This window comes from Triticum aestivum, chromosome 5D (genome assembly GCF_018294505.1).
Source record: "Triticum aestivum cultivar Chinese Spring chromosome 5D, IWGSC CS RefSeq v2.1, whole genome shotgun sequence".
Taxonomy (NCBI): Eukaryota; Viridiplantae; Streptophyta; class Magnoliopsida; order Poales; family Poaceae; genus Triticum; species Triticum aestivum.
Window position 1 is genome coordinate 377,837,306 of NC_057808.1, and position 9,431 is coordinate 377,846,736.

Here is a 9,431-nt window from a genome sequence, read left to right on the forward strand (position 1 = left end):
AGACACTGTGTCCCTCCGAGAGACTGTGTCAGAAATGAACAATTCAGAAAACAGTAGCACGGTCTTGCGTCATTTAAACGTACACCCGTGCCTAGCTGAGTGAACAAGCAACTTAAAATGTTATGAAAACAGAGGCACTTCAGTGCATTTTCTCCTTGGAGAACCGTGTGCACCGTGGCTTCACTCCCCTATCCATCAGAGTGGTCGTGTCATGCGAAAACAACTAGGAGAACACAAAAGACGTTCGTGCGTCGTGCACATGTACAACCGTGCGCCAACTGCTTAAAGACCGCACGTCTGTCAATGAACACGTCACTGAGAACATTTAGAATACAGAGGCCCTTCCATGCATCTCATTCTTATCCTTACAGGACAATGCGCACCGTGGCTTCACGTCCCTGTCCCTCCGAGAGACCGTGCTAGGGAAAAATACTTCGGAAAACAGAAGCATGGTCGTGTGTCATGGACGTGCACAACCTGTCTCAGTGTATGCGTCACTGAGAAAATTTGGAAAACAGAAACAAAGCCGTGCCTTATGTGCATGTAAGTCCATGTGTGTTGGGGCCGTCATTCCATGCCTCTATGCTCCTAATAAGCCAATAGTCTTGTCTTTGCCGCTGTACAGTAGCCCCATGTCAGTGAGCAGGAGCGTATTATAACTGTCTATTCTGTTTTATGCCAACCCAGACCCCCCCCTCCCACTCACCCACTGTAGAGTTCATCGTCTCTTCTCTCTCGATTCTCCCTCTAGATCTAGGGTTAGTCCATTTTCTCTTAATTTCTATGTGAATTTTTCACTACGAACCGTTTTCCTCTCTGTTGGTTTCGTCTCTTCGTGTTTGAAAGCGACGCATCTACGCTGTTATGCTAGGAATTGCCTGGAAATTCGTTGTGATCTAAACCAAATCCGCGCAGTACGAGGCCGAACCTGTACATGACCCGTGCCTCTTAGAGGTGGGGTTGATTGGGAGTCGACGTTTGTGCTTGAGAACACTATGAGCTGCAGCGACCTGCGGCGTCCAAGTCCCAGGTGAGCGATGAACTTCGCCGAGGGAGGTTGGTAGTTTAAATTGAAGCCCGTTAGGTCTTGCAAACAACGACGGTGGCCGGAAGTCCAAGGGAGTGGCCAGACGTTGAGCTCTACTGCTTAACCGGCCACAGGGTGCTGGAGGTCGGCGTTTGGGGTGCTGTTGACTGGGAGTCGGTGTCTGTGCTTGAGGATAGCGTTTGGGGTCCTGTAGGCTGGAGGCAAGGTTAACGTTGATGGATCACCCGTTTCAAATACCACCTAGCCACACATGTTCCGGTGGTTGGCGTCGGCGACGGTGGCGTATGGTTGCGGATGACGTTGTTGCTGGGTGCAGCTCTGATGAATTTACATATAATTTCAATGTTACAAACACTCCTTTGAGCCGCCTGATGATAGACTATTGTTTCTCCTTTTTGCTTGTCTTGTCTTGAAATATACATTTGCTCAAGCTGCTTTTAAAACCAAGCAGCAGAAATCCTTTCACTGATTGACATTGACAGCCAAGATTGTGAACTGCTCTAAAAATAGTCAATACTGAATTGTGATGAATTAAGCAACCATTTTTGGAAAATAAAATACTGATTTAATTAAATTCATATTTCCTCTGTTATTACATATCCCATATCTACTGTTCACCTTCTAATCAAAAGCTGTGCACATGTATTTTTAGGAAATTGTTTGTGAACGACTATTTATGTAAAATGCCGGTTTAGCCGGATAGTTTTTCAAGATAATATAATTTTCCCTGTGTTGAGAATTTCGTATAAACGTTGTTTTGCAACGTATTCCAGGGGAAACCATGTGTTGTGATATATGTACCAACTTCGGTTGCCCTGGATTGGAGTCACGCATTCTTCACAGCGCGATAACAGTGCATCTTCCTTGATGCTTCAAGACATGCCTAGTAAGGAGAAATGTTTGGCACCCCATGCTGCCCATCAGTTACTACCAACTACTGTATCTTTCTGATGGAGGAAATAAAAGTTTCTACCATATTGTTGGAATGGAATGCCTACATTTAAGCATTTAACGATATGTTTTCAATTTTCGATGTACCTTATTTTATCAAATAGCAACCTGTTGAAAACAATTGGTACATATATGATAAGCGCTATCTGTCTTGGTTATACATGTCGGTATTCAAGGACTCCTTCTTGCCGGTTTGAAGATTTTTTTTCGCAGTATGTGCCATGCTATTGCAGGCAGCAAGTCACTTCTTCAATCTATCAGTGGAAAGAGGAAGCATTTCAAGAAGAAGGAAAACAAAGGAATCCAGTACTGATCACCAACGAGGATCTGTCATATGAGATCCTCATCACCGATGAACCTAACCGGTCTAAATTTCATGGACCTGGCTGGGAAAAGTTAATTAGTGACTACGATCTTCATTATCAAGATCTAATCATCATAAACCTGGATACTGGGAGTCTGTCCATTGAGATAGATCTGAGACTCAGTGATTCTCGAGGAGGTCACAGGCCCCTTCCCAAACCATCACTAGGTAAGTGCACCAACTTCCATCCTGTTTTATCAACTACGTTTATCAGCATACTTTGGTGCTCCTACCTCTGTCCACTTGAATGTCATACTTACAGTCGAAGTTATTTTCAAAACATTTTATGCAATTCTGTTGATTATCATCCCAACTTGATCACATGCATTGAATTTAACCATTCCTTTTAAACTTTAATAGCGAGTTCATTTGTTTAAACAAATTCGTTTGAAAATGAGTTATTTTTTTCCATGCAGCTCTTGATTTTCTAAATGATTCGGAGAGGGAGTACATTGGGAAAACAGTGTTTGGTCGAGGCGTAAACCTCTCATACAGACAATTTGGACAGATGATATACTATGTGTTCGAGTCTGACGACTTCCCCACAATACCCTTTGTTCAGCGTCTAAACGTCACCAATGTCATAAATGGTCGTCTGGTTAGTCATTGAATATTTGTTTTGATCCACTGCCATGGTTTTGTTTGCTATTTTAGATGTTTTATGTCCTTGTACATTGATTTTATCTAGTAATATCGGTGCAATCTGCAGAGAATCCTGTCTGCCGTTGTGAGGCTTCTAAAGATGAACCTAGGATATCTACCTCAAAACGATGGAATCAGCCTAACAGAGGTGTATGATGCAATAGACATGAGCACAACGTACTCCATACAAACCGACGACAGAATGTAGGTGACGGTTTTTCAGATTTTGCCTGAGAAGCTCAGCTAAGGGTTGGTTCAATTGTCCTTGTCACAATTGAAAAGCGGTGGCCAACTTTGGGAAACATGAAGCTGCTGCGGATGATAATCAATGACCTTTCCTGATAGAGCGTTGCCGGTGGCTATACTTCCTATATCACAGTTCAGTAATTTATGTCTAGTTTTTGAACAGGCTGTACACACCAGTTTTGTTATTTAGTTATGTCATGGTATGTAACTGAGCATATAATTATGTCAAAGAGGACAGTGGTGAAAATTCCTGGTCAAAGAAGGTGAAACACTTACGTGGGTTACTTTATTTATCTCTGATAATAATAAAAGGATTCACTGACTAATAATGGAGGATGAATGGCTGTGGTGAAGTATGTTTCTGAATAGTTTAGTGACGTTGCTAGCTCCCCACGTCAGTAGTATACATAATTTTCACTATGGTGCTCCGCAGAATAGCGTGATGCCAAGTAGTTTGTTGCGATGAGCTCAAACATACACCTCTATCTACCGCACATCACTTCTCCTAAAAACTAGTGCCTTCCCCTATGGCTCTGTCACCTTAAACATCCATGCCTTTCCAAAGTGTCACTTAACACATTTGACAGAACACGAGCACGGATTGACGTCCGTGCAATCACATAGCTTCATGTCCGTGCCTCACGTAGCATCGTACCTGTGCCTCTAGCTGTGCTTCTCGCTCTATAAGTGTGTCTCACAGCTGCATGCCCACATGCCTCATTGCTTCTCGTTGTTTCTGCCCATCTCGTCCTTGCAACTATTTCAGACATGATCGTGCCTGTTGCGTCTGCACATTCATGTCTCTCAAGACCGTGCCTCGACAAGAATAACGACCGTGCTTGTAACAGTGAAGCGTATATATGATACATTCAGGACACCTTAAGGACCACCTTGCAACTATTTCAGACATGACCGTGCCTGTTCCGTCGGCACATTCATGCCTCTCACAGTTAATTGAAAAGCATTCTGGAAAAACAGTAACGGGCGCCTATTGTCAATCCTCACGTTACGTACATTCGACGTTCATTCCTTCGTCACAGAAGTAATAGCCGTGCCTCTGCCACAGAACATATAAGTGAAAACGATTCTTCCTACACTTGTAAAACCCGGAATACCCTGGATAAATGTCGAATCCCATCTTGCGGTAAAACCATGGAGACCAGTGCTTCTCGGAAACACATCTGTGGCTTTTTGCGCATGTAGCTGAGTGCGCGGCTATATGTTTGTGCACGTGCCTCACGTAGCACGACAACAGGAATTGACATCCGTGCAATCATGTAGCTTCATGTCCGTGCCTCACGTAGCATCGTATCGGTGACTCTCGTTGCGCCTCTCGTTGTATAAGTTCTTCTCGCAGTTGCATGTCCACGCCTCTCGTTGCTTCTCGTTCTTTCTGCCCATCTCGTAGCGTCAGTTGCAACACGGACACACAACAGTGCCTCTGAAAAAACACAGCACTGCTCCTCCCAGCGAATGTATCACTGAAAACAATTGCCACTCCCAGTGAATGTATGATTCCCGTGTGTCTCTACATAGCCACTTCAAGCATGCTTCTCTTGGTTAGAGACGTGTGCCTCTACATACTACCCCTGCATGCCTCACGAGATAAATTGTAAAAATTGCCATTTGGCAGCAAACTACGAAAGACAACGATCTTCTCCCCGAGTTGCTGGAGATGTAACGGCTGTTAAAAACATAACTGCTGAATTTGTTTTATTTTTTTAAAGAAAAACCACGATCAAAAACCCAGGATGTGCACAACCAAATCGACAGGGAGACGAAACCACGATCCAGAACCCACGATGTGCACAACCGCATCGACAGTGAGATCGTGCACTCCTTTGCCGCTTGCCCGCCCTTAAATTTAGACTCCCGCTGCGGACTTCTCACCCACAAACAACAGAAATCGCCATTGCGCTCCCACTCATTGTTCCCCACGAAATACCAGGTTCCAGGAGGGAGAACTGCTCCAGGCCATAGGATTCATCAAGGAATTCATGGAGGTGTAGGCCCACGGCAACACCAAGTTGCACGTGATCCACACCAACGACTTGCACAAGGCGGCCACCACCATCGAGCAGTATGAGCGACACCTCGAATTCGAGCGCCACAAGATCGTCGGAGTTGATGTGGAGTACACCAATGACGTTGGCGAAGATCAGAAACTCGTCCAGCTCTCCGTCGGCAAGGATCATCTGGTGCTGCTCTTCCAACTGAGCGCCGCCGACAAGAACTGCACCAGGTTCGACAACTTCCTCGCCGACCCTAGATACACGTTTGCTGGCTTCTCCATCGACGGCGACATAGAGATGCTCAGCCGCATCGGACTAGAGATCACCCACTTCGTCGACATCCAGAAGGAATGGAGGGTACCTACAGCTACCAAGCCTCTGGACTCCCTTGGGGATGTCTCAAGCATCCTTGTCCACGACTACTACAACGACATGAAGAAGAAGCTCACCAACGCAGAACACAACCGCTGGGCGTGCATGCCCCTGTCCATGAGGCACATCGAGTACGCGGCAAAAGATGCTTACGCTGCGTACGAGATATGGAGCCGCCCCACCACCATCCAGGAAGGGCTCCGCCGGGCAAAACTCGAGAAGGAGCAGTCCAGGAAGCGCGCAAGGTCGTGGGGCGACTACGACTACTGAAGCAGGTGGTCCCGGCCAAGAAAAGTATCTAGAAGATTGCTCATGCCATTCTAGATTTCTCATTAGATTTGCTTTCTCTCAAGACTGCCGTTTGCTTGTTATAAATTTATATTTGCTTGTGTCGCAGTTAACCTTGTAGTTTGCTTCAAGTTTACATATCTTCTGAACAAGTTTATTTCCAGTGCAATGTTGGAGTTTTCTATTAGTAGAATATATTGGCGTGAACTGAAAAATATAAACACAGTACAGATAGTATACGATTAGCGTAAAGCACAGAGCAGGTACACATAGCAGTCCAAAAAAATGACGAGCATGCAATGCACTAGTACCTTTGTGGATGCAGCGTCGAAATGCAGGGACAACAATTACAGAATGCTCCTAAAAGCAGTGCACAATGTTCTAACAAACCATTGCACACACGATATTAAAAATCGTTTGTATGGAACACTTTAGAAAAACATTTTGAATACAGAGGTAGTTAGGTGTTTATTCTCCTTGGAAAATTTTGCTTACGTCCGTGACCCTCAGAGAAGAACACTACAGAGGCACGGTTGTCCGTCAATAACACCAACTACTTAAAACACCCACGGAGGCACTTATGTGCCTCCACTCCTATGGGGACCGTGCGTAACTTGGCTTCACATCCGTTAATGAGGCTGAATGCCTTCGAAGACACATGGAACTCATAGGCCATGGCCCCCGCAATGAAAACGTGTTAATGAAAGCTTCTTGAAAACAAAGGCACACCTTCACGTGCTTGCATCACGATCCTTTGCGTCCCTACCTCCCTTACAATCACGTCCGTGCCTCCAGTTCGTCACGTGTGTGCCTCTACCTTAGGTAAAATCATACCTCTCTCGTGTAACATGTTAAGAAAGTTGCTGACAACAAAAACATCATAAAGCCAAGCCTTACATCCACCCTGATGGCACTAAATATGACGTCACCGAAAACGCAAAGGTAGGACCGTGCCTTATGGCCAGGTTCCGACGTATCGGGTCTATGAAGACTTGCTTCCTTATTAATATGGGGCGTGACTACTACAAAGGCATTGGCTCCATCCTTCACGTTCGTGCCTCGACAAGAATAACGACCGTGCTTGTAACAGTGAAGCGTATAGGTGATACATTCAGGACACCTTAGGGACGACCTTGCAACTATTTCAGACATGACTGTGCCTGTTCCGTCGGCACATCCATGCCTCTCACATTTAATTGAAAAACATTCCGGAAAAACAGTAACAGACGCCTATTGTCAATCCTCATGTCACGTACATTCAACGTACACATTCATGGCTCTCACGCTTAATTGAAAAACGTTCTGGAAAAACAGTAACAGACACCTATTGTCAATCCTCACATCATGTACATTCGACGTTCATTCCTCCCTCACAAAAGTAATAGCCATGCCTCTGCCACAGAACATATAAGTGTAAAACGATTCTTCCTACACTTGTAAAACCCGGAATGCCCAGGATAAATGTCGAATCCCATCTTGCAGTAAAACCATGGAGACCGGTGCTTCTCCGAAACACATATGTGGCTTTTTGCGCATGTAGTTGAGTGCACAGCTAAATGTTCGTGCCCGTTCCTCACGTAGCACCACGACACGAATTGACGTCTGTGCAATCATGTACTTCCATGTATGTGCCTCGTGTAGCATCGTATATGTGCCTCTAGTTGCGCCTCTCGTTGTATAAGTGCTTCTCGCAGTTGCATGTCCACGCCTCTCGTTGCTTCTCGTTCTTTCTGTCCATCTCGTAGCGTCAGTTGCAACACGGACACACAACAGTGCCTCTGAAAAAACACAGCACTGCTCCTGCCACCGAATGTATCACTTGAAACAATTGGCACTCCCAGTGAATGTATCACGCCCGTGTGTCTGAGAGTTAAACCAGGCACTTCAAGCATGCTTCTCTTGGTCAAAGACACGTGCCTCTATATACTGCCCCTGCATGCCTCACGAGATAAATTATAAAAGTTGACATTTGACAGCAAACTATGCAAGACAACGATCTTGTCCCCGACTTGCTGCAGATACAACGGTTGTTAAAAACATAACTGCTGATTTTATTTTTATTTTTTATAAAGAAAAACCATGATCAAAAACCCAGGATGTGCACAAGCGCACCGACAGGGAGATGAAACCACGATCCACAACCCACGATGTGCACAACCGCATCGACAATGAGATCATGCACTCCTTTGCGGCTGCCCCGCCCTTAAATTTAGACTTCCGCCGCGGCCTTCTCACACACAAACAACAGAAATCGCCATTGCGCTCCCACTCATTGTTCCCCATGAAATACCAGGTTGAAGGAGGACGAACTGCTCCAGGCCATGGGATTCACCAGGGAATTCATGGAGGTGCAGGCCCACGGCAACACCAAGTTGCACGTGATCCACACCAATGACTTGCACAAGGCGGCGACCACCATCGAGCAGTACGAGCGACACCTCCAGTTCGAGTGCCACAAGATCGTCGGAGTTGATGTGAAGTACACCAACGACCATGGCGAAGATCAGAAACCCGCCCTCGTCCAGCTCTCCGTCGGCAAGGATCATCCGGTGCTGCTCTTCCAACTGTGCGCCGCCGACAAGAACTGCACCAAGTTCGACAACTTCCTCGCCGACCCTAGGTACACATTTGCTGGCCTCTCCATCGACGGCGACATAGAGATGATCGGCCGCATCAGTCTGGAGATCGCCCACTTCGTCGACATCCAGAAGGAATGGAGCGTGCCTACAGCTACCAAGCCTCTGGAATCCCTTGGGGAGGTCTCAGGCATCCTTGTCCACGACGGAGAGCTCACCAACGCAGAACACAGCCGCTGGGCGTGCATGCCCCTGTCCATGAGGCACATCGAGTACGCGGCAAAGGACGCTTACGCTGTGTACGACATATGGAGCCGCCTCACCATCATCCAGGAAGGGCTCCACCGGGCAAAACTCGACAAGGAGCAGACCACGAAGCACGCTAGGTCCTAGGGCGACTATGACTACTGAAGCAGGTTTTCCCGGCCAAGAAAAGTATCAAGAAGATTGCTCATGCAATTCTAAATTTCTCATTAGATTTGCTTTCTCTCAAGATTGTCGTTTGCTTGTGTCGCAGATAACCTTGTAGTTTGCTTGCAGATAACCTTGTAGTTTGCTTGCAGTTTACATATCTTTTGGACAAGTTTATTTCCAGTGCACCACAGAGGCACGTTTGTGCCTCTGATACTAAGGGGACCGTGCGTAACCTAGCTTCACGTCGTTTTACGCAACATTCTCGAAGTCAACCCAAAGCTTCACCTTCTCTCTGATAAGTTCATTAATGAGGCCTAATGCCTTTGAAAACACATGGAGCTCATAGGCCATGCCCCCCGCAATGAAAACTTGTCAATGAAAGCTTCTTGAAAACAGAGGCGCACCTTCACGTGCTTGCATCACGATCCTTCGCGTCCGTACCTCCCTTAGAATCACGTCCGTGCCTCCAGTTCGTCACGTGCATGCCTCTACGTCGGGTAAAATCATACCTCTCTCAT